The 23,013-nt window shown below is 40.6% G+C and overlaps 12 non-coding genes across 12 annotated transcripts; 9 read left to right on the forward strand and 3 right to left on the reverse strand.

The window, feature by feature from the left end:
- The first annotated feature begins 818 nt into the window (after positions 1-818).
- On the forward strand, positions 819-891 carry Trnar-acg. Its single transcript has one exon. It is a non-coding gene; the product is annotated as a tRNA-Arg (tRNA).
- A 614-nt stretch (positions 892-1,505) lies between these two features.
- On the forward strand, positions 1,506-1,578 carry Trnav-cac. The gene has a single exon. It is a non-coding gene; the product is annotated as a tRNA-Val (tRNA).
- Positions 1,579-7,735: 6,157 nt separating this feature from the next.
- Trnaa-cgc lies at positions 7,736-7,807 on the forward strand. Its single transcript has one exon. It is a non-coding gene; the product is annotated as a tRNA-Ala (tRNA).
- A 543-nt stretch (positions 7,808-8,350) lies between these two features.
- Positions 8,351-8,424, forward strand: Trnai-aau. Its single transcript has one exon. It is a non-coding gene; the product is annotated as a tRNA-Ile (tRNA).
- Positions 8,425-9,548: 1,124 nt separating this feature from the next.
- On the forward strand, positions 9,549-9,620 carry Trnap-agg. The gene has a single exon. It is a non-coding gene; the product is annotated as a tRNA-Pro (tRNA).
- A 423-nt stretch (positions 9,621-10,043) lies between these two features.
- Trnak-cuu lies at positions 10,044-10,116 on the reverse strand. Its single transcript has one exon. It is a non-coding gene; the product is annotated as a tRNA-Lys (tRNA).
- A 4,338-nt stretch (positions 10,117-14,454) lies between these two features.
- Positions 14,455-14,542, forward strand: Trnay-gua. Its single transcript is given in 2 exon segments — positions 14,455-14,491; positions 14,507-14,542. It is a non-coding gene; the product is annotated as a tRNA-Tyr (tRNA).
- Positions 14,543-16,195: 1,653 nt separating this feature from the next.
- On the reverse strand, positions 16,196-16,268 carry Trnaa-agc. The gene has a single exon. It is a non-coding gene; the product is annotated as a tRNA-Ala (tRNA).
- Positions 16,269-18,566: 2,298 nt separating this feature from the next.
- On the forward strand, positions 18,567-18,658 carry Trnay-gua. The gene is given in 2 exon segments: positions 18,567-18,603; positions 18,623-18,658. It is a non-coding gene; the product is annotated as a tRNA-Tyr (tRNA).
- Positions 18,659-20,333: 1,675 nt separating this feature from the next.
- On the forward strand, positions 20,334-20,419 carry Trnay-gua. Its single transcript is given in 2 exon segments — positions 20,334-20,370; positions 20,384-20,419. It is a non-coding gene; the product is annotated as a tRNA-Tyr (tRNA).
- A 455-nt stretch (positions 20,420-20,874) lies between these two features.
- On the reverse strand, positions 20,875-20,962 carry Trnay-gua. The gene is given in 2 exon segments: positions 20,875-20,910; positions 20,926-20,962. It is a non-coding gene; the product is annotated as a tRNA-Tyr (tRNA).
- Positions 20,963-21,804: 842 nt separating this feature from the next.
- Positions 21,805-21,892, forward strand: Trnay-gua. The gene is given in 2 exon segments: positions 21,805-21,841; positions 21,857-21,892. It is a non-coding gene; the product is annotated as a tRNA-Tyr (tRNA).
- Positions 21,893-23,013: the final 1,121 nt, after the last annotated feature.

Genomic DNA, 23,013 nt, shown 5'->3' on the forward strand with positions numbered 1-23,013 from the left:
AAAGTGTTAAGTAGGCTTCCACTAAAGCTTAGATGTAAAAAAAACAGACACACATGCATGCATATTAAGGGTTGTTGAAACTATATGCGCCAAAACTAGTTTTCTAATCTTAACATGTACAGTCTCAATGTCAAACAATTAAATTCTGTTCCACAGCCCTTGATTTATTTACAGTGCATGAGAATAGAGATGCCTTTTCAAAAATATAGAAAGACTGAAACACATATATGAAAACCATCTTTGCTTAGAAAGTAACCAAATACGTACCAGAATTGGCATATTCACATAAAGGCATTATGTTGAGACGTGTAGGGAGACTGCCTGTTGTGATCTTGTTTGGTAAATATTTAGGGTCAGAGGTTAAGCGACTTACAGGGAGACAAGAAAAAATATCAGGGGATGCAGTAACATGTTCCATTTTCCTTTCTTTTTTTGTATTATCTTTCCTCTAAACCCATCAAAGTTTTATTTAGAGCTTTAATGTTTGTATCAGAACTACCATATTTTCTAGAGGGCACGGGGAACTTTGTCTTCTTTACTATTTTATCTCCCGAGCATCTAGCAATATTGGTTGAATGAATGAGAGAGTGAATAGAAAGGTGACATAGAGACATCTCTCACTACTGTTTCTGGTTTTTTGGTTTTTTTTTTTTTGAGGAGGGGAGGAGAGGAGCGAGCAGAAGCAAACCTAAAAGGAATATAAATAAAAGAGAATCTAAAATCCATTATCCCAAACCAAACCCAAGTCAGAAGGACAGCACAATTTTAAGCCTCGAAATAGTGTAAGTAGTTGCCCCACCCAAGCGCTTACGTGTACAGGGCCAGTGGCGCAATGGATAACGCGTCTGACTACGGATCAGAAGATTCCAGGTTCGACTCCTGGCTGGCTCGGAATGTACCTTTTGTTTCTTGACCTCATGGACATTTAAACAAGAAAATCCTTTCATGTTTGAGTTTACCTGTAACAAAACAGAACAAAACAAAGAATAAAAAGATCACGCCGAGATCATCACTCTTTCTGTCTTGTGCTTTTAGACGTTTTCATTCTGTAACCCACTTTGTTCGAATTCACAGCAAGCCTCCTGCCACAGCCTTACCCTAACTCATCACTTCTTTGTAGAGCAAATTCCACGTCGGACCATGCGATGGCGTCACCAGCGTTTATGTGGATCCGTGATCCCTAGGCCAGGAGGACTCGCCAGTCCATATTGGGCTGTAGGGTGATTTTGAAATAACCCCTTAAGCCATTAAAAATCTATTTGGAGCAATTAATTTTAATAACAAGGTTAATTTGGAGAAGTTACTGAGTTTCGTCTTAGTCTTTCGTATTCAGACTTTTATACAATGATAATGTAGATTCAGGTCCCAATTATGAGACCCTAGGTTTGTGTCTAGTCCTGTTTTTTAGATTTAAATACAGTAGACAACTTCTCATGTTATTATACAGAGAACAGAATTAAATCATACAGAGAGAATTGCTAAATACGAATAAGCTATGGTAAGTGGTTTCCGTAGTGTAGTGGTTATCACGTTCGCCTCACACGCGAAAGGTCCCCGGTTCGAAACCGGGCGGAAACAGTTGTGCACTTTTTTTACTTTAATATGGAATATAATTCTGTTCTTTTCATCGGCTATACTCTCTTTCGCTTCCGGAGTGCAGCTTGAAGCATGATTCCCCACAACTGATCCTATGTCTCTTTCAAGGAATTGAGAATCCTCATCCCTCTCACCGGAGATGCCGGAAGCGCATGAGTGGCTCCTTCCGGTCCCGGCTCGGCTAGATAGTTTTCAGCCCCGAGTCGCCTCAGGAGATGTCCTCCGCGTGATAACCTCCACTCATCCGTGCCCGGGACCGGAAAAGGAGCCCCGGCGTTTCAAATGTACTTGTGAAGGCAGAATCTGGGAAGGGCCATCGTCGCCCTATTTCCGGGAGGACAGAGAGGACAGCGGGCGTTTGGTGGGCTGCCCTGGGTTCGGCCGCGTTCATCCCTGCTGGCCGAAGGGAGACCAATCTCTCTTCACGTCGTCCTTCTCTCCTAGTCAAAAAGAAAGGCAGCCTGGAGTGGTGGCTCACACCAGTAACCGCTGGCATTTGGGAGTCTGAGGCAGAAGGATTGCAGTGAGTGCAAGCCCATTCTACACTACAGAGTGAAAGTGTCTAAAACAAACCAAAAATGAGGGTAGATCCCCAAGGTAAGGAATAAATAGGAGGAGGTGCAGAGGTCCCAGGGATGGAGAAAGGTTAGAACGACCTACCATCAGGGGAACAAAACTGATGACACGTGTTGCAGAAGATGGGATTTAATCCTTGGCACCTGAGCCAGACAAACTTCCTGCGAAAAAGAAGGAAAATTCAAAACAAATCCAGGGCAAGACCTCAAAATTAGCGTAATCATAAATATCTTTGCCTGATAACAGCTCTAACACAATTTTGGTAATTACTTCAACCTGAAATATGATCAAAATGGACCCAGATTTGCTACAGTGGTAGAATATAATAATCAATAAAGAATACAAATTGGCAGCCTGAATCTAAACTTTTTAAACAACTCCAACAAAATGTTACGTTATGAATTATTAGCTACTTTTCTTATGCAGTGACTATATACCTGTGAAGAAGCAACTTAAGGGAAAGACTTTATTTGACTCAGTTTGGGGCATAGGCCATCACGACACCAAGGCCTGGGGGTAGGTGTAGCACACAATTTTGACAGTAGGAGCTTATTCATATCTGAGAGGATTAGGAAGCGGGGGGGGGGGAGTTAATTCTTAATATTTAATGTACTAACTTTAGTATAATTTTATTTATAAATGTTAAACATGCCAATTCCTTGGTGGTTTATGTGTTTTGTGTCTTGTTAAAGAACTCTTCTCAAGAGTTGTTCTGAGGAAGACAGAACCATCTATGACTGGCAAGCTAACTGCCAAGTACTGTTCCCACCACACACACAAGAGGAAAGCAAGTGGAGATATCAAGAATGGTAAAGCAAAGAAGGCTAAGCCACAAAGGAGATCTGAGTGGCTATCTGCTAATCACCAAAAAGAAACGTCACCAGGCCAAAAAGAAAAAAATAAAAGCCCCTGAAAAGAAGGGAGAAAAGCTATCCAGAGGGAGAGGGAGGAGGAAGGGCAAAGCAAATGCTGGAACAACCCTGTTAAACTCAGGATGCTTCCACGGTTCAGTCCCAGGAAGAGAACAACACTGGAGATGCCAAGTAAAATGGTGTGTGCTGTTAAAATAACTATTTTTTTAAAGATTTATTTTTTTATTTTATGTAGGTGAGTCCACTGTCACTGTCTTTAGACAAAGTAGAAGAGGGTATTGGGTCCCATTACAGGTGGTTGTGAGCCACTATTGTTGCTGAAAATTGAACTCAGGACATTTGGTAGATCAGTCAGATTTATTTTTTTAAAATCCTTTTTTCCTTAAATTGTAGAATTTTATTTCTTTTTGAAGTTACATTATTTGTACATAAGGACACTTGATTTGGTAGTCAGGGGTGAACATGAGTTTTTTATTTGTGTAAACATTTTGAATGTCTTTCTATAAAATTTTATAATTTTTTTCTGTGGATATCTGTGAATAATATTTCCAGAGACATTTTATTATTTAATGTTGTTCTACTCAGTATATTTCTAGTTACTGTGTCCTAGTGGGTGGGACTGCTGGTCACTTCTGTCTTGAAACAGAAAGGGTGTTTGGAGGTCACTAAGAGCCAATGAGGAAGCCCTTGGAGGATAGGGTGTTCTGAAAGGACAGATGTAACTTACTTCGGTCACAATAACTGTGGCAGCAGAAGAAAAGGTGTGGCGGCCAAGCACAAAGACAAATACATAAAATGTTTCCCCTTCTCTAGGGCCAATACCTCAGGGTCAGGCAACAGCACTGGATACTCAACATGATTCCCCTCAGACACCCAAATACTCAAACTAGAAATAAAACAGGCTGTTATTTATGAATTTACAGACAGGATGAGTTTCTGAGATAATCAAAATCCTGAACAGACTAATTTAAAATTCCTACTTCGGGAATATTACTTTTTTTAAAGTTTTATTTTTAATTGAAACATTACTGTACATATTTGTACAGTACAAGGTAAGACTTTAATATATGTATACAATGCCTAGTAATATGATTGGTATTGATTACTTCAGATGTCATTTATGTTAACATTTGAAATCTTTTCTACCAGCTTCTTTGAAATATTTGGTTAACTGCCAACCATAGTTTTCTGTGCTGTAGAACTGAAGGCATTCCTCCCAACCCCCACTTCAGGAATATGGTCTTTGTATATTCATACATGCGTGTATAGAGTCACACACTGTGGCAAACAATACTGTCTAATGTCTCCATCCTTGAGCGTTTCTGCTGGTATGGAAACCCTAACTTTCAAGACTGCCTTGCCTGTCTCTTCATCATTACCCCCTGGAATCAAAGTCATTCCAGTTTTATGCTGGAAACTACAATTGTTGAATTTGCAGAATACTGTAACTCAAATTTAATAGTTTCACAATGGTATCTTAGAAGTTTCTTAATTTATTCGGAGACAGCAAAACTGAGGTTTCTGGAGTTGTGTTAGTACATACCTTTGAATGCAGGACTCAGAACAAAAGTGTTCCATGATTGTCTCATGGAAAACCAAATTGTGTCTGGTAATCATGTTAGCTGTCTATTGTCTTACACACAAGAGGTCATGTAATATGCATTCTTATTTTTCTGTAATCAAAATTGCCAATAAAAACTTTATGTATAGTAAAAATGTTTTATTAGCTTATATTAATTATGCACTACAATGTTTCATGACATTTTAAACATGTACATGTTGAAGGTCACATCTCTCTCTTACCCTCTCGCCCCTCTCACTCACAATAATTCCTTTTTCTCAGGCTAGCTAGTCCCCCATCTTCATGTTTCACATGTGTATGTGTGTTTCAGGGTTTTATCAGGGTTGATTACAGTTTGAGCATGAATGAGAGTTACTTCTTGGAAAACGGACATCTTTATCCCACTGAAGACAATGTTCCTTCCTCTCAGTAATCAACTGTCAAGCTCTTTCAGGAGGGTCATTACTGCTTTTCTTCCACCTACTCAGGTATTCTCTCTCTCTCTCTCTCTCTCTCTCTTATTCTCTCTCTCTCTCTGTTCTGGTGACTATGCTAAAATTAATCACATGATTAAATCCAACTTGGAACTTTCTTTGTACACTTCAGGCCACCCTGCCTTTCTTCGGGAAATTATAAGTACAGGAGAGATGGTAAGAGAATAGTCAAGTCTCTCTGTAATGCTGTGTGCTCAGTCAGTTGTCAAGACGACCAAGTGGTGATAGAAGAAGCTGTGCTGAGCTGGTCCGTGGGGACACAGAGGTCAACTAGAGTTCAGCCCATTCCTGTAGACACTTAGACATCACCCCTAAAATAGCATAGAGTACATAGTTCAGTTCAAATCAGGGAGGTGAGAATGGAACTTGTGAAGAGACAGGCTTGGGGAAGCTTTCCAAAGGAAGGCATGTTCTTCTCTTCAAGAGTAGTTCTTGAGGAACACTGGGAGCTTTGATTTCATGCCAAAACTATATAGCAGGCCCAAAGGCCCTTCCCTCACCAGAGACAGGAGTCAAGAGTTCGGTTCCTAGTGCAGGGGAGAAGCTATTTCATTTGAGAAGAGGCTTTTACACAAGCAAAAGTGAAAAACATCCATGATTGTACTCTGTGGTTTCTAGAACAACCCCATATCAGAAGGAAACTTGCAGGCTTCTTTTTTATATTACCTTTGCAACAATTAAACTGAAGTTAGAAGAAACCTAAGAATCCGTGGGTGGTGGGCCTGGGGATGTAGCTCTGTGAAAGAGCTTGTCTTCTATGTACAGGGTGGGACACATCTGTGATCCCAGGACTGGCAAGCTAAAGCAGAAGGGTCTCACGTCCACAGCAAGTTTGAGGTCAAGTGGTACAATGATCAAATCCATTCCTTTGCTAACTGGAAATTAATAACTAGGTTTTTAATTTTTTTTTTGTCACTCCATTCCTGAGCTCCGTGTCCCCCCCCCCCTTTTTTTAAAAGAAGCAAAAGTCTGTGGGAAACTCATAGCTTAGGCAAAACCAGATCCACCTAAAAAAAAAATTTTCCCCTCACATGGAATTTCAGATCTTATCCAGTTTGCTTTGAAGGTTTTTAGGAAATATGATATTTGGATTTTACAGAATCCTTGTGTTGGTTCTTGAATGGTTGAATTCAGAGGCATCAGGAGTGGAGATTTCCTAACAGTAAAATAGATTCCTTTAGTCTGGCAACAAGTCAGAACTGTGTAGGATGCTATGGAACAGCTGCCCACTTTAGACGAAGACAAAATGATAAAATACAGTTGAAGTGCACTGGCTGCTCTTACAGAGGGTATGGATTCATTTCTCAGCACCCACATGGGGCTCACAACTGTCTGTAGCTCCAGTGCTAGGGAATTCATGCCCTCTTCTGATGGCCTAGGATAGAAGCCACAGGCCTGGAATAGCAGCACTCAGGACGGGAATTTAGCAAGATCCTGATCCAGACCAGTGTCCATTACATTGTGAGTTAGAGGTCAACCTCGGTTACATGGGACCCTGTTTCAAAGAATGCAGCTCAGGGCCAGTGAGATGACTCAGTGGGTAAACATGAGCAGCCAAGACTGGAGACCTAAGTTTCACCCTCAGGTCCAATATGGCAGAAGGAAAGAACAAAAAACAGTTTGTTAATAGTGATAGCCAGAGTGTCAGCAATTGTACTTTGGTTCCTCGGCTCCAATCAAACAGAAAACACCAACGGGGCTCTGAGACCTGGCAATGCAGTGAGATGAGTTTGGGGAGGGAACAACAGAGTTGGAATCCCATTTCTTACAGAGTAATGATGGCCCACTGCTCTGGAGACACCATCTTCTAAGGCTGTTTGTTTTGTCCATTCTTGAAAATAATCTGAAATAAAGGTAAATCAATTTGTCAGTAGCAAAACATAAATGAAGACATGAACCCCACAGAGAACTGTCTCCCAACAGTGAATTGTTTGCAGTAGTTGAGTTTTCTGTGTTTGAAAACAACCAAGCTAATAAACATACAAGTTTTAGAAGTCAAGATAATACTGAAAATTGGTAATATGTCTATTTGTTTAATCCGTTGCCACTAGTAGGTAGACTGTGGGCCTTGGGGAGTTGAGGATGATAAATACTATGCTTTACTACAGATATATCTCTTGTGTGTGTGTGTAGTGTAATGTATACATTTATTGTATTCTAGCAACACCCAAAGTCTATTCCTAGGCTTCCCAAATCAGTATCAATATTCCACATTTGGGCCCAAGCAAAACCACTTTCAAAAGTAAGTGGATCTGTTATCAGACCTTGTAAGGGAGCAACTGAATTGCTTTCAGCTACAAAATGTGAACGTGAAACAAGGGGCAGAAGCAACTGTTTAATACTGTCAGGCTTTTGAAAAAAATGCAAAAGAAAAAAAGCTTAAAACAAGGGTTCCAAGGCTTGCTTCTTTTCCTTGTTGGATGTTTTTTTGGACAGGTAGTGAAGTGACTATCCAGTGGCTAGAAAGGTCTCTCCTATTTGAAAAGCCGGTGACTAGTGTGTCTGTCTTGCCATTTCAGGATTTTTTTTTTGTAAAGAACTAAAACAGAACCGAAACATTCTGAAATTTCCAGTTTTAGAAGGAAAAGGCGATTTCAAAAATTGGGAAGAGTCTCAAAGCATGTACGATACCAGCTGGGGATGTAGCTCAGTGGTAGAGCGCATGCTTCGCATGTATGAGGCCCCGGGTTCGATCCCCGGCATCTCCAGTTTCCTTTTGCTCTAGAAAAATTAATTTTTACATTTTAAAATATCAAATCATTATGTATTATGTCATGTGCTACATCTGCCTTATACAATATTTTTGTTTTAACTACGACTAACAGAGCCACACATTAGTAGGGAGGGGCCTAGGATTTGTTTAAGATATTTTAATATCACTTTGTCTGAAATAAATTGACCCCAAAGCGTAGAAAAACACACCCTATACGTGATGAGACAATCGAAGCATTCTGGGAAAAGGTTCATTTTCAAGAATGAATGCTTATTTGTGATGTACCGCCGGCCTTTTAGAGCAGAAGTAATATTGTCTTGAAAACGCAGAAACACTGACAAAATGTCTTTAATCCCGTGTGTCAGAGAGAAAAAAAAAATCAGTATACTGTTGAGAAAAGGGGAACAATCTAGTTCGTTAAGGGCAGATTCAGCTGCTCGGATATATAATCCAATACATAGTCCAATTTCCAAGAGAACCAGAAAAAGAATGATGAATAACGTTGTTATAGTTATTTTGTGAGCTGTGTCTCACGTCTGGCCGGTTAGCTCAGTTGGTTAGAGCGTGGTGCTAATAACGCCAAGGTCGCGGGTTCGATCCCCGTACGGGCCAGCTGTTCTTTTGCTGGCCCGTCCCACCAATTTGTGAAAATTGAATTAAAATTTCAGATTGTCCAAGATAGGTGATAGCTTCTGAAACTTCCGTCCGGTATTTTGCAACTAGCACGTCTCTCTACGCTAAATTGTAAGAGACTCATTTTCTCTAAGCAAAGTGCTCAATAGCTTCATGTAAGACAGGCAGGACAGAGTAGATAGCTTGTTAGTTGATTCTGAATACATTAGAAGGAAAAAAAAAATAAGATCTCATCGTTTTTTTGAATGCCTAAAACCTGTCCTCGGAATGGTCTGTAAACAGAGAATCCCACTACTGTCATACAAGGTTAGTATGAGCGAACACTACCCAGAGTGTCTCTGTTGGGGCGAGTTCGTGGCAGGAATTCCACGCCTCTAGAGAAACTTTTCTTTTTTCTTTCCTTTACCTTTGGTTTCTCAGGTAAGAAAAGGCTAAGCCCTTTTAGAGAATTTGCTTTAGCCTGTCAGTGTTGCTCAGGTTCAGTGAAGACAGGCGTCCCTCCGCTCGCTTCTTTTCCTGATGTTTTTCCTGTTAATCAGATCCATCTTTCTTTTGTCTTCTGTCAGGATCCCAATCTTACTATCCTCTACATTCCCCGGACGTCTGATTTTTTCTGTTTATCCGTGAACTCCTGGTTGTATATCTAGGCGAGTGCATTTTTCACCTGTCGTTTTATCGTCTGAGGGAAAATTTCCAGATCAAGTCCTCAGGTCCAAGTGAGTTTGGGGCCGGAGGAGGGTTCTCCTTCAACCCCCACAATGGTATCTGAGGCTCAGTTTCGGAGTTGCTCAGAAATTTGCCCTTTGGGGTTGAGGTTCCTGACACTAAGTAAATCTGAGAAAAAAAAAATTTGTTTTCTGTATTTTTAATAAACGCTATGGTTGCTTCTCTTACAAGGGTGGGTTCAAGAGGTGTTTTTATGGTCCTTAGAGATTTACGGAAGAAACTTTGAAAGAGTCAAGTAATCTGGCTTAAAGGACTGAAAGACCAAACAAATCCAAAATTAAAGACAATATAAATTATATTTACTAAACATCTACCAAATAGCTATCAAAAAGAGTTTGTTAAATGATTAAGAAAACGAAGATATAAATTTTATATCTGGCTCGTTGGTCTAGGGGTATGATTCTCGCTTAGGGTGCGAGAGGTCCCGGGTTCAAATCCCGGACGAGCCCAACTTTTAATGTTTCTCATCACCGAACTTTCAAAAATTCAAACTTAATTAATGATGAACAACTTTTTGTTTTGTTTTATTGATTTTGTTTGTTTTGTTTTGTTTTGTTTGTTTTGCAAGTGTTCTTTCTATGCACTTGGTTTCGGTTTGTAACTTGAACTCTCTTTTAATTAAAACCAGTCGTTTTCAGATTTGACTTTCATTTTTCCCATTGGTCTCTCTAGACTAGAGAGCTCTGAGCCAAAAGGGTACTAAACTCTGCAAAAGATATATAGGTATATGATACAACATAGGTGCTCGCTGTAATGCCGTAATTAGAATTTAGTTTTTAAAAAGTTACGAGGTCTTAAATAGTTTTTGCTTGATAGTGATGAATTACGTTGTAATGATATAAGATTGAGAGTTGTCACCAAAAAGTTACTTGCGCCCAACGTGGGGCTCGAACCCACGACCCTGAGATTAAGAGTCTCATGCTCTACCGACTGAGCTAGCCGGGCACATGCACAAGTCCTGTGTACTATCATAGGAGAACAGGTATTTCACGCCCCTCGCAACCCCGCCCAGGATCGTCGTAAGGCATGATTTTAGATTTTACTTAGTTGTTCATATTAGTTTTCTAAGTGAGAAAAAACGAAATTCTAACAATAGAAGTTTAGATGGACATTATTACCCTGTGCTCTACATTTTCCTGCTCTTCCTATTCTCATCCACTAGTGTCTATATTTCTTTTTTTCTCTCTCTCTTTTCATTTCTCTTTCTGTTTTCGGCTCTCTTTCTTCTTCGTCCTCCCTTCTCTTGCCCCCCCTTTTCTTCTTTCCTTTTCTACTCTTCCTCTCTCTCTTCTTGATAAACCACAAAATGTTTTCTAGTTCACTTAGGCTTTTCCAGAGCTTCCGACAAGTGATGTTGCCACCACTAATCAATCATCCAGGGATCTTCTCCCTTTCTATGACCCACTGAGGCTCTCTGCTGCTGTTCCCATAACCTGTCAGCTCTCCCGGCTTTCTCGCTGTTTGTGTTAAGAACAGACCTGCAGGGACAATAACGCAGACAAGCTCTGCGAAGAGGCTTCTGTTGGCAGGTGGTGATTCATGGCAGAGTAGAGGTAACACTTCTGATCGGCGTGTCCCTCAGGATTGCCTGGTAGATTTTAATTCTCATTAAGATGAGAATGTCGAGTTCATAAATTCGTGGTCTAGTTGCATTTTTCAATTGTTTTCAAAATTGGGTAGACCAAATTCATACCCAAAGTATGAAATCAAAGCAAAAGGGATTAGTTGGTAACAGTTGCATCGTTTTGAAAACCTTCGATCTCTCAGCACCTTATTATTTATCTGCCAGGAGCCAATGGAGATCACATTAAAAAATTCCCTCCCCAAGTGTAGTCATTCTCCCTGCCCTCTGCTATCCACGACTTCCTCTTTCCTTTACCTAAGAACCTGAATGTTACTTTCTCTCCATTTTATATGTCATGTCGTTCCATATTCTGATAGGAGTATGATGACCTTGCTATGTTCCTTCTCAAATGATGTCTCGTCATCATTGATATATTGTTAAAATATTTGCTAGTAGACCTATAGCTAAAAGAGTGGTTGAGTTATAGTGAAATCATATTACGAGGCCAGATGTTAGTAAAAGAGCTGAAAATGCCCCTGTTAATGGTCATGGGCCTGGGTTTACTATGTGATATGCATGGGTTTGGTGGATCATTGTGTGTTATCATGTAGATACAGGCTAACTAAAAGAGTAAATATGTGTGCTTGAATTAAAGCTACGGCGAATTCTAGAATGGTAAGTAGAAGTAAGATAATACATGTAATGGTGGCGGTTGGTGGGCTAATATTTATTAATACTAAGGTAGCCCTTCCGATTAGGTGTATTAGTAGTATGGCCTGCAGTGATATTAGCTGTTAGTCAGACTGCCAGTGCTATAGGTTAAATAAATAGACTGATTGTTTCAATAATAATTCGTATAGGGATTAGGGAAATAGGAGTTCCTTGTGGGAGGAAACAGGCTAGTGAGTTTTTTAATTTATGTCGAAATCCTAAAATCACAGCTCCGGCTCATAATGGAATGGCTATGCTTAAGTTTATAGATAGTTGGGTGGTAGAGGTGAATGTGTGTGGGAGAAGTCCTGGTAAGTTTGTAGACCCAATAAATATAATTAAGGACACAATTATTAAAGCTCAGGTCTGTCCTTTTGGTGTATGGATTAGCATTATTTGTTTAATAAGTTTAATCAGTCAATGTTGAAATTAATGGAGACAGTTGTTAATTAGGCGTTCTGATGATGGGAATAGAATTGATGGAAATATAATAATAGCTACGACAATAGGTAGGCCTATTTACTGTTGGAGTGATGAAAGAGGCAAATAGATTTTCATTCATTTTAATTCTCAAGGGTTTTTTGCTCTTCATGTTGTTAGAACTTTTGGTGATGGGGCTGCTGGAGAGATTTGTGTAGAAATTCTTAATTGAAATAAAATAAATAAGGTAATTATTGATGAAATAATAGTAATAAATCATGTGGATGTGTCTGGTTGTGGCATATCACTACTGAGATTTGGAGCTAATCCAAAACAATTCATGTGCTACCTATTCAAAAAAGGCAGCTAGCTCCTCAAGTCTGGTAAATAAAATTATGTATTGTAAAATATCAGGATGGACTCCCTAGATTTGGTGATGTTGAAACTGGGGACCAAACATTAACAGAGGTTTAAACTAAGTTTAAGGCTTTTAAGTTTAACCTAACCTAAGGCTTTTAACTAAGCCTTTTAACATGGACACCATTACGTAGTAAATGTTATTGAATGGACTTTAAAAAATCTTATGTGAGTTTTTCTAGTAACAGATCACCTGCAGGCAGCTTACACACTGTTTTGGTGAGAGATTGGCATGGCCTAAATAAATAAATAACAAATAAATAAAATAAGAAAACAGTCATCTGAGGGTTTGCCTGCAGGATTATATAGGGATAGAAATACTTCTGAATTTATCAAAGCTGTCGGTGAAGGGCACAGGTCGAGACACTATGATCAATTTAGCCTGTTCAGGCACAGTATTTGATCTCTGCAGGTAAGTGTATACTTTAGAAAGCCTCGGCAATTTAAGAACACAAAAAGGATACAGAGGTGCAGGGACTTAGTGCAGTTTGTGAGACAGACTGGACCTTAGATGAAGGAAACAGGAAATCCTTTGCTCAAAGGTTACCTGAACAGACAGTCGAGGGGACCACAGAAAGGAACAGCATGTAATAAAGGTCCTCCGCCATCTCGGATCACAGTTCAAGAGAGCCTCCGTGCGGGATGTAACTGAGTTAGGTGCTACCTCTTGGAAAGTCTTCTGGATTGAAGTGCACAAAACACAAACTATCTGCTCCGTGGGATGGATTTCCACTCAAGTCGCCACACAGGTGTCTCATGGAGGACAGGGTGTTGCTCAAGGGCCTGCTTTCTTCTTCAAGTGGTGACAGTGAGATCACTCTTGAATTTATGCTTTGGTGAATAATGCGAAGCCGAGGAGGAGGGGGGGAGGGGGAGGAGGGGGAAGGGGAGAGGAAGGGGAGGAGGGGAGAAGAGGAGGAAGAAGTTGTATTCTTCCAAGAATTTATTTATTATTTTGGAAAGTTCTCATTTTAGATTAAACAATAATCATGGAATTGAGCCTGTGAAAGTGTATTTAGACAAAATAGACAATATTAAATACATCTGTAATAAGCTAAAATAAGACAACCCATTCAATCAGCTGGAGTTAGGAAAGAGATAGAACGTTATATTTAATTTACTCCGATATTTCTTGAAGACTTGAAGAGGTTAGTGCTCAGCTAAGTAATTAATAGCCTGCTTTTTATTCTTGTTCAGGGAAACAAACAAACAAAACAACAAAATCCCACAAAACATTGAACAACAGCAGACAACCACAGGGGAGTGGACACTGCTAGTCCACTAGTGGTCTAGTTTGGGGTGGGGGACTGTTGGCTTATATGTGTGACTCCAACGTATAACCACACAATGATCTTTAATAGAATCTGGAGAAGAATAAGACAGATTTCTGATGTCAGATGTGTCTGTCATGAATAAGGAAGAATAAGCCATTTGGAGCTAGCTCCCCATGATCTCAAGGAAGCTGGAAGGAAATCTAATACTATCAAATTAATTTGCATCTGAATTCTACTTTAACCCAGCATGGAGACTGAAAATTTAAAACTATATTAACTTCATCTTGATGGTCATTTTTAAATTAAGAGTTAATGCGGTCTCCTTGTTAATCGACAGAGACCAATGTCAGTTAAAGGACATTTTAGTATGCTTCTCCTCCCATTGTCTTATTTTTATTCATCTTTATCTTTTCTTATTTTTGTTTGTTTTTTTTTGTTTGTTTACACAGGCTCTCACTTTGGCTGGTCCTGAACTCACTATGTGGACCAGGGGTTGGAATTCACTGAGATCTCACTACTCCCGACTCCCTGGTGTTAGGATTAAAAATGTACTCAACCACATCGGACCAACCATAGAGTTTTGCTGCAACTACAGACTAACACGTCTCAAATTTTGCTGATAAACGGGGGTAAATGAGCTGTTTAAATTCACCGCAGTAAAAGATGGTCCTCTCAAAGTCCTTAATAATTTTGCTTTTAATAATGGTTTTCAAACTTCCATTTTCTTCAGGGGCAAAGTCGCAGAAATTTGGTTGTGAAGAGGTACTGAAATAAAATAAGAGGATGAGTGAATACAAATTAAAAAAATAAGAAGCAGCTGTTACTTGTACAATGATTATGAGACTCTAACCTCACGCAGAGATGGCATCCCAAGTAAGGAAGTGAGTACACGTGGGTCCTTCGATAGCTCAGTTGGTAGAGCGGAGGACTGTAGGTGTATCTCCTGGATATCCTTAGGTCGCTGGTTCGAATCCGGCTCGAAGGAACCTCTACTTTTTGGATTTGGCGGGGCATTTCCGTGAGAACTGAGCGTCATTTTCCATATCTGAAAGAGCCCAACAGTATTCTCGATGTAAAATGTAAGTTTTAAAAATTGTTCTCTGTAAGGCTTTGACGTCATAGTACACGTAACCCCTGGAGATCCTTGTGCCCTTGAATAAAGGGACCGGGGACACCCTGTAGGCACGAGGTTTGGGGCCGCGTGTGCGCGCTCAACCCACCTCGTGGCCGAAAGTGAATCCAAGGCCTGTGGGTAATCGTTGGGGCACGCGCGCCCTCCAGTGGTCAGACAGTTCTCAGCAGCTGGACCTCAGCCGCAAGTTTCTCAGCCTGCAGCTTCCTTTCACTTCTAGACAGGAGGGAAATGTTGTTCATTTAAGCTTCTTGATTTAATTATGTTACGATGGTTTCGTTTGTTTGTTTCAAGAGGCTGGGGGGAAATTGGTGTATATCAGAATGACCTGGAGACATTTTACAACCTAGGCGACGCTAATTTCAAAAGCTATACAGGCGACTTTAATGGGCTGCAAGGGCTATAAAACGCTGCTAGAGCGTTTCTCTCAAAAAAAAAAAAAAAAAAAAAGACAAACCAAACCAAACCAAACCAAACCAAACCAAACCAAACCAAACCAAATGAAACAAATAGCATTGCTGGAAACGAAATGGCAGTTTTTAGGGGAGAAATGCAAGAGGAGATTAGTTCAAAGGAAATCTCACATATCAGTAGAACGTATTTGCTAATTTTGTGCTAATTCCTTTAAACTATGTTACTCCTGCTCTCCTGTGGAAGAGTGTCAACGAGAAGAGGTTAATATCAAATAAGACAAAATAATTGACAAAGATTTCAGTTCAAGACATCAAAGTTTTACAAGGGCTTTGTGCTTTGCAATTTCTTACCTTCCATCTCATGTGTCAGAACTTTTATTCTCTTAACAAATTATTTTCAAGTTTTGGAGTAAATCATAACGCTCTTTAATTAGAAGCATGAAAAACCACGAGGTTTTTGGTTGCAGACCGATCTGAGCTGGCAACTCCGGATGATCTCGTGTTTTGAAAGTGAGCTGTGCGCAAAAGTAAAATTATATATATATATATATATATATATATATATATATATAACGTTTGGGCCTCGGATAGAATTAGATACTCCTGAACTAGGTGTTTCTGCAAGGTGCAATAAGTTCCAACCTACATAGAGTCCTACATTTCTTTCCATATCTTGGAGTATATTTCGGGATATTCCAGTACCGGTAATTGAACTGAAACAAAAAAAAACCAAACGACCTAGATGCAAACGACCTATATACGTTTCACTGTCTCATTAACAAAGGTAATGCGTTTGCTTACAGCTGTTGAGAATGTGATAGGAAAACAGGAAACACGTGAAATGAAAGAGTTTATTAAAATATAACTACTGGAAGTGTAGGTTTGAAAATTCTCTCGACAGTAACAAAACTCCAGAGCTCTGAAGCCGAGAGGGAAATCTCAAAGAACTCGGCCATTTCCTGGAGAACAGTGTGTGGTAAGAACTAGGCTTTTCCGGGTTGCTGAGAAATGTAACTGGAGGTTGAGAGTGACGGAGTTGGCTGTTCTTACTCTAGCAAGGTATGATGGGAAAAGAAACGGGCAGATGCAAAACTGGAGAATGCGGGCATCGATCCCGCTACCTCTCGCATGCTAAGCGAGCGCTCTACCATTTGAGCTAATTCCCCTTCTGATAGGAGTTGGCTGCTACCTTGCTCCTTTTTGATATCTAGATGTAATTCAATGCTAGCTAGTGTTTTCAATCCACCAAATAGAGATTCTGGGGGTGGGGAGGGATGGAGGAGGTGTTAGTGGGTTTGTTGATTCGATTGTTTTTAAGTCCAATGAAATCCGGACAAGATGATAGAAACGGAAATGTAGAAGGTAAAACAGAATATTTAAGAAAGATTTTCCTGGATTAGGTGTAATGTTTTATAATTCCAGAACTGTAGGGGAGGGGAAGAAAGGAGGCCCAAGGCAGGAGAATTGCCCTTTCTTTGAGGCCATCTTGTTTTACAAAGCAAAACGAAGCTAAAAGTGTAAGATCGTGGCTTGGTGGTCACGGAAGAGTCCTGGAGTTACTTGCGCCCTATAGACGACAGACAGTACCGTTCCGAGGACCGCACAAGGGTGCGTACAAATGGGCCAGGACGCAGAGATCACTGAAACAACGGTGCTGGAATTGGCAAGAACTTAATGCTGGGACCCTGTGCATAGAAACCAGATGCCAGATGGGAATTAAACATTCGGCCGAGAAAAATAATCTAGTTTCCTAGGCTAGACTTTAGCTCACTTTTTGGTCCGCAACCAATCTTCACAATCCTTCACGTCTACTAACTTCCACGACTGACGCAACTGGGTCCAGAAATCGACTCTTTGATCTCTACAGCTCAAGTAGTCTCGCTCTTCAAGGTCAGTCCTTTGTCTGGCTCTTTTTCTTTTCTTTTTTCTTTTCCTCCTCCTCCTCCTCCTCCTCCTCCTCCTCCTCCTCCTTCCCCCCACCTCTTCTTTAAATTAATGCCGGAGGCCACATGGCCAAGACTGATGGCGTCTGTCCTGGTTAATTTCGCTTTCCTTTGGATTCTACAGGCACTATTTCGAAGAGTTTCAAAATTAATTTTTCAAAGTAAATATCGAGACGCTCGTAATTTTGAGGTAGAGCCATGTAGCTAGCCCTCGACAGCCTGAAATTCATTGTATAGTCGAAAAGGACCCCGAAGTCATGATGTTCCAGGTTTTAGATAGGACCGTAGTGAGTGAGGTCCCTAGTCAACAAGCACAAGTCCAATTGCCTGTTCTTCTGAAAGCTTATAAAAGAGACTTCCGCTTGTGTGCTTAATGTTTATTTTTAAAAACTCAATAAAATCGGAGCAAGATAATAACTAGAAGAAAGAAAGTGAAACATTTAAGTCAGTGATTCTAGAGCCAGTTTTGGGGTGGTGTGTCTCAGCAGCTGGGGGGCTGAGTTGGAGGCCTACCTGGATTGCTACATGAATACCAGCTAGTCAGAGCTAGAAAACAAGGTCCTGTAAGTATGAAGGAATCAATGAATAAACAAATAAGAAAAGGAAAGAAAAGAAAAAGAAACACACATCCCCAAACCTGACCCTCTATTTCTGAGCTGTGCAAGGAGGCCTTTCCAGCGTCTTTAGACCACCCTCAACACTTTCTTTTCTCTTTTGCTTATTCATTACAGTCAGGATTGACAAGAGAATGGCTTTCTGTGCGAAGAAGCTCCCTCCGCATAAGATATTTTAAATCTCAGATGCTGAAATTTTGTATAGAAACCCACTGTTACTCCTCTCAGAGTTAGACTTGGCCTGACACTCACCACTGTCTACAGTCTTCCTTCTTACTGGACACAATCTGCCCAATCTGGCCTCGATTTATCTTTGAAATGACTATGAGAAGTGTGGGCGTGGAAGAGGATGGAAAGGCTAGCCCATTCCGAAGGCATAAATCCATCTGCTGCATGGTTACACTCCCACTATGAGGTTTTCAGCAGGAACAAATTTTGGGGTTCAAGTAACACTGGATTGGTTGTTAACTTCCCAAACGCTCAGTTGTGGTCGAAGATGAGGAATGTCTGAAAATTCATACTGAAGTTTTGGCAGTTGCTAAAGGGTGCCACCTCCAGGCTTTCAGGAAGAAATACCCAAGCACCAAAATAAACTGGCCATGGTTGTCTACAACCCACAACTGGCTTCTCCAATTGTTTCATACTTGATGCAATATTATTAATCTAGCAAACCTAGATAAATTTAAGAAAAAAGATGTAATCAAGAAAGGACAGGCCGGCCACAGAACATCTAGGAGAGGATCAAGGACAGGGAATCTTACAAGTTATTTTGTTTTGTTTTTCTTGAAACTATGCGCATCACTATACAGAGTATGTCCAATGTTTGAGAACACCTAAAGAAATAGTTATGGCGTTAATGAAGCAAAATCGAGACCGGATAATATTACTAAGTAGACCCTGTTTATATCCTTCGATAGCTCAGTTGGTAGAGCGGAGGACTGTAGTGGGGTTTACCTATGAGGTATCCTTAGGTCGCTGGTTCGAGTCCGGCTCGAAGGAGGAGTGTTTTGATGGGTACTTGGTCGTTTAGACCTATCTAGGATACCTCCTCCCACCTGCTCTCCGCCGTGTAGAATGTGTCCTCTGTTCATAACACTTGGCTTTTTCTTTTCTCTCTCTCTCTTTTTTTTAACCAGGAATTTGATATATGCGACAGCCAGTGGGGTCCCCTGTGGTCTTGACATTTAATAAAAACTTTTATGAGGCCAGACCAAGCTTAACGCAAAGCAAAATGTAACGTACCGTTTCCCAGATAAAGCCATTATCAGTTCAATCCCTTTACATAGTGTGTCCCCAACCACACTCTGCCCCACCTGTGACGGTTCTACACATACCTAAAATGTGTGGTCGTTTCATCTGAGACGGTAGTATTGAGGAAAGGTCGATGTAAGGTTATAAAAGAGGAACCCGGTCCCTGTTTCCCTCTTTTCCTCTCCACTACGAGCGGAGTCTATTGAAGAGGAGTCTCTGAAAATGAGAGATGATGGATGTAGAGACCCACGCCTGGAATTCCAGCAACTGAAGTGATTGAAGCAGAAGAATCCAGGCAGAGCTTGTAAACATCTCCAGCGTCTGATTTTGTTGTCGGCGTGTGTGTTTTGGTTTTTCTTTCTCAGAGACTTTCTGGTGCACCTAGACTGTTCCAGCTCCTTACAGCCTTCCTTCAGCTTTCCAGCTTCTCTCCTATGCAGTCTCTGCTCCTAGCCTTTCATAATTAATAGACTTTAAAAGTTATAAACTCCAACAAATAAAAGTCTCCCTGGATGGCTTCCTATGCATTCCCCATGGTGCTCATTTTTCTGTTTCAGGCACCAGGAAGCTGAGTAGCACCATAGGTGTTTCCAACCAAGCATAGCAGCATAAAAATGGAGTGATTAAATGTATTAAGTTTGAAGCATATGTTGTTATGTTATATTTATTTGCTCCAGTGTAATTGTGCAACATAACATGGGCCAGGGCGTTACTAAATGCATGCTGTGATTAGTTTTTCTCAGCTTGACATAAGCTAATCGTCTGGAAGAGGGGACCTCTGTTGTGAAAATACTTGTAGGCAAGTCTGTGGGAGCTTTTACATAATTAACGATTGGTTGGAATGGCTCAGCCCACTGTGGGTAATGCCACCCTTAGGCAAGTGGTTCTGAGTTATATAAGAAGCAGGGTGACCAAACTACGGTGAGCAAGCCAGTAAGCAGCACCCCTCCATGTTATCGATTTCGTTTTCTGCCTTCAAGTGGCTGCCTCCTTGCTTTAGTTTCTGCCCAGGCTCCCCTTATGATGAACTGTGTGATCAAGACATTTAAGTTAAATAAACTCTTTCCTCCCCAAGTTGCTTTTGGTCATAGTATTTTAACACAGTAATAGAAACCAATCTAAAACACATATCAAAAGCTTCTTAAGTTTCGTGTCTCATGCTTTTGCATTCACTCTTGATTTTCCACGTTTCTAAGGTAAACTGGGCAACAGCTCTGCTTCAGGATGGTACTGTCCGTCTATGGTATCGCTGCCATTTCCATTTTAATAGAGAGAGGAGCCCCTAAAGAGAGAGGGTAACACGGTAGGACAAAGGCCGTGAAGACCTTAAAAGACTTTCCTGATGGTTACCTGCATTTCAAGTAAATCAGAAAATAGAACAAAATAATCAGCTATTTGATAAGTCAAGCAAACTTTATACCTCCCTTCGATAGCTCAGTTGGTAGAGCGGAGGACTGTAGAATAGTTGTTGGTATCCTTAGGTCGCTGGTTCGAATCCGGCTCGAAGGAGGTGTCTTTTAATGCTATTTATACCATCAAAAGATAGTATAAAATACAACAAGAACTTCAGTACTAATTAAACAGTCTTTACAAGTTCATATTTGGAAGAGAGTCAAGTTTATGCCTCTGAAGTACATTTAGCTTAGAGCTTTCATTTTAGTGAAACGATCTTTTATGGAGCTGTTTATATGTACAGGCATCTTCTCATCGTTACCCCTTCTCATGATCCAGTCTGGATTTCGTGAAAAGTAACTGCGTCTGGCAGTTCAAGGGATACCTTAATCGCTTTATTTTTTGTATTGTACAGCACAGCACGTGCGGTTTGTTTATTTTACCCTAAATTCTACAATTTAAGTATTTCAAGTGACATAGGTTCACTGAAGTGAGGTAGGTTCACTGCATTCTCCAAATTTTCTTGAAAATCCTAGGATTGTCACCATGGTGAGACTTTTTCAAAAGACTATTCCTTCGAGCCGGATTCGAACCAGCGACCTAAGGATCACTATATCAGTACTCTACAGTCCTCCGCTCTACCAACTGAGCTATCGAAGGAAGTTGTTATAGATCTCTTTAACATTTGTAAAAAATATATAAACACGCTAGAAACATTTTTATACGTGACATAATTTATAATATCCAAACCTTTCATATATTCCATAAAAATATCCCCGGATGGCTCTTTGTTTTTCCTAACAGATTCATTTTCTCTCTTAGGATCAGGAAACTGAATGGCACTGTAGGTATTTGCTAGCAGAGCATGACAGCACACTTAAAAATGAGATAGTTAAACTTTTTGCGAGAGAGAGAGAGAGAGAGAGAGAGAGAGGGAGAGAGAGAGAGAGAGAGAGAGAGAGAGAGAGAGAGAGAGAGAGAGAGAGAGAGAGGTTTCATTTATTTGCCCCACTACAATTGTGGAAAATAATATGTACCACTCCTTTCCTACTTGTCAAAGGCCTCTCAAGTTTTCTGTGTCATGCATTTGTGTCTACCCCTGGTTTCCCTTGTTCAGAAAGGAGAATCACGAGTTTCCTTGAAGTAGGCAATAGCTCTGCTTCAGGATGGTATTGTTTGTCTATGTTACCATTTTCACTCATTTTTAATAAAGGAGGTGCTGAGACTGGACAGCACAGCAGGGAAAGGGTAACAAAGGTAGTGGACGGTCCTGTCTGGAAGGGCTAGTGAACATTCTTAGGAGCAGTTGTTGGAAATGTAAAACACTTATACATTAAAAGCATTAAACTCAAACGTGTTCTTAAACACCTGTTATGGGATCACTAGCTAAAATTAGTTTTAGAATATCCTGGTGTCCCAAAAAACATTTTCTCGTATTTCAATACAAATCAGAACAAATCCACCAACTATTTTACAAATGTTAAAGAAAGGCTAAATATCTCCCTTCGATAGCTCAGTTGGTAGAGCGGAGGACTGTAGAGTGCTAATGGAGTGATCCTTAGGTCGCTGGTTCGAATCCGGCTCGAAGGAGTGACTTTTTGGTGGTAGGAATCCTAGAATTTTTAAGGAAATTTGGAGAATGTAGTGAACTTAAGTCACTTAAAATACTCAATTGTAGGATTTGAGGTAAGATAAACAAACCTTAGATGCCGTACAGTACAAAGAAGTAAAATGATTAAAGTATCCCTTGAATTGCCAGAAGCAGTTATTTTCCACGAAATTCAGACTGAGTCAGTATAAGGGTTAACGGAGAGAAGATTCCTTGCACGACTATTTCTCAAGTTCATTCACTGACGACTCAATGATTCTTCACGATCCTCTCTATGCTTACCTACAAACATTTCAAAGGGTCTCTCTTGTAACCCAGGTTGGTCTGGAACTTCCTTTCTTTCCCATCTCCCAAGACCTGAGGATTACAGAGTTGCCACTACTTCCAGTTTACTTGACATTTAATGTGTATAAATATTTCATTAACAACAATTTCAAGCACAAAGTAGAGAAAGCATCAGGTGTTGCCACTTAGCCGTCACACTCTTGTATCTTCTCTACATGTGCCCCTCCCCCAGCTCTCAATGTTTTGAAGTAACTTTATAAGACGCTCTCAAATGTCACCATTTTTAAAAATGAAAAGTAGGGGTCTTTTCTCGCCACACTCACTTTTAATAAAAGGAGCAGAGGTAACCAACAGCAAGTTCTCTTCAATGAAAGTTCCCAAAGTCAGGTTTAGTTATTAGGTCCTCAGACGCACTTGAGCTTTACAAATTGGGTAACACCCAGAGTCTGCGGACACGGTTGCTCTGGCTTCTGTCTTCTATAATTTTCGTGACGATAAAGGATGAAAAAATTTATGTAGGGCCTTGGTAAGGGAAAAGTTAAGTCCCCAGGGTCATCTTAGGCTCTGTCAGTAAAGCAGGAGGGAAAGCTAGTACATCATTTCTGGCAGCATCGCTCGAGAGTCAGCAGCAGCTTTTAGGAGCCTGAAGCATAGCTGTGGCCACTGCGCTGGTCCCAACAGCGAGACCTTACCTCTTAGCGACGCAGGCGGCCAGCTGGTGTACGGACCGCGCCCCCTGGCGGCTGTTCCGAGGCTGCACGGGGCAGTGAGCTGAACTGAGAACTGCTACTCATCCATCAACTTGCAAAAGATTCGA

This window comes from Grammomys surdaster, unplaced genomic scaffold (genome assembly GCF_004785775.1).
Source record: "Grammomys surdaster isolate TR1022 unplaced genomic scaffold, NIH_TR_1.0 267, whole genome shotgun sequence".
Classification (NCBI taxonomy): Eukaryota; Metazoa; Chordata; class Mammalia; order Rodentia; family Muridae; genus Grammomys; species Grammomys surdaster.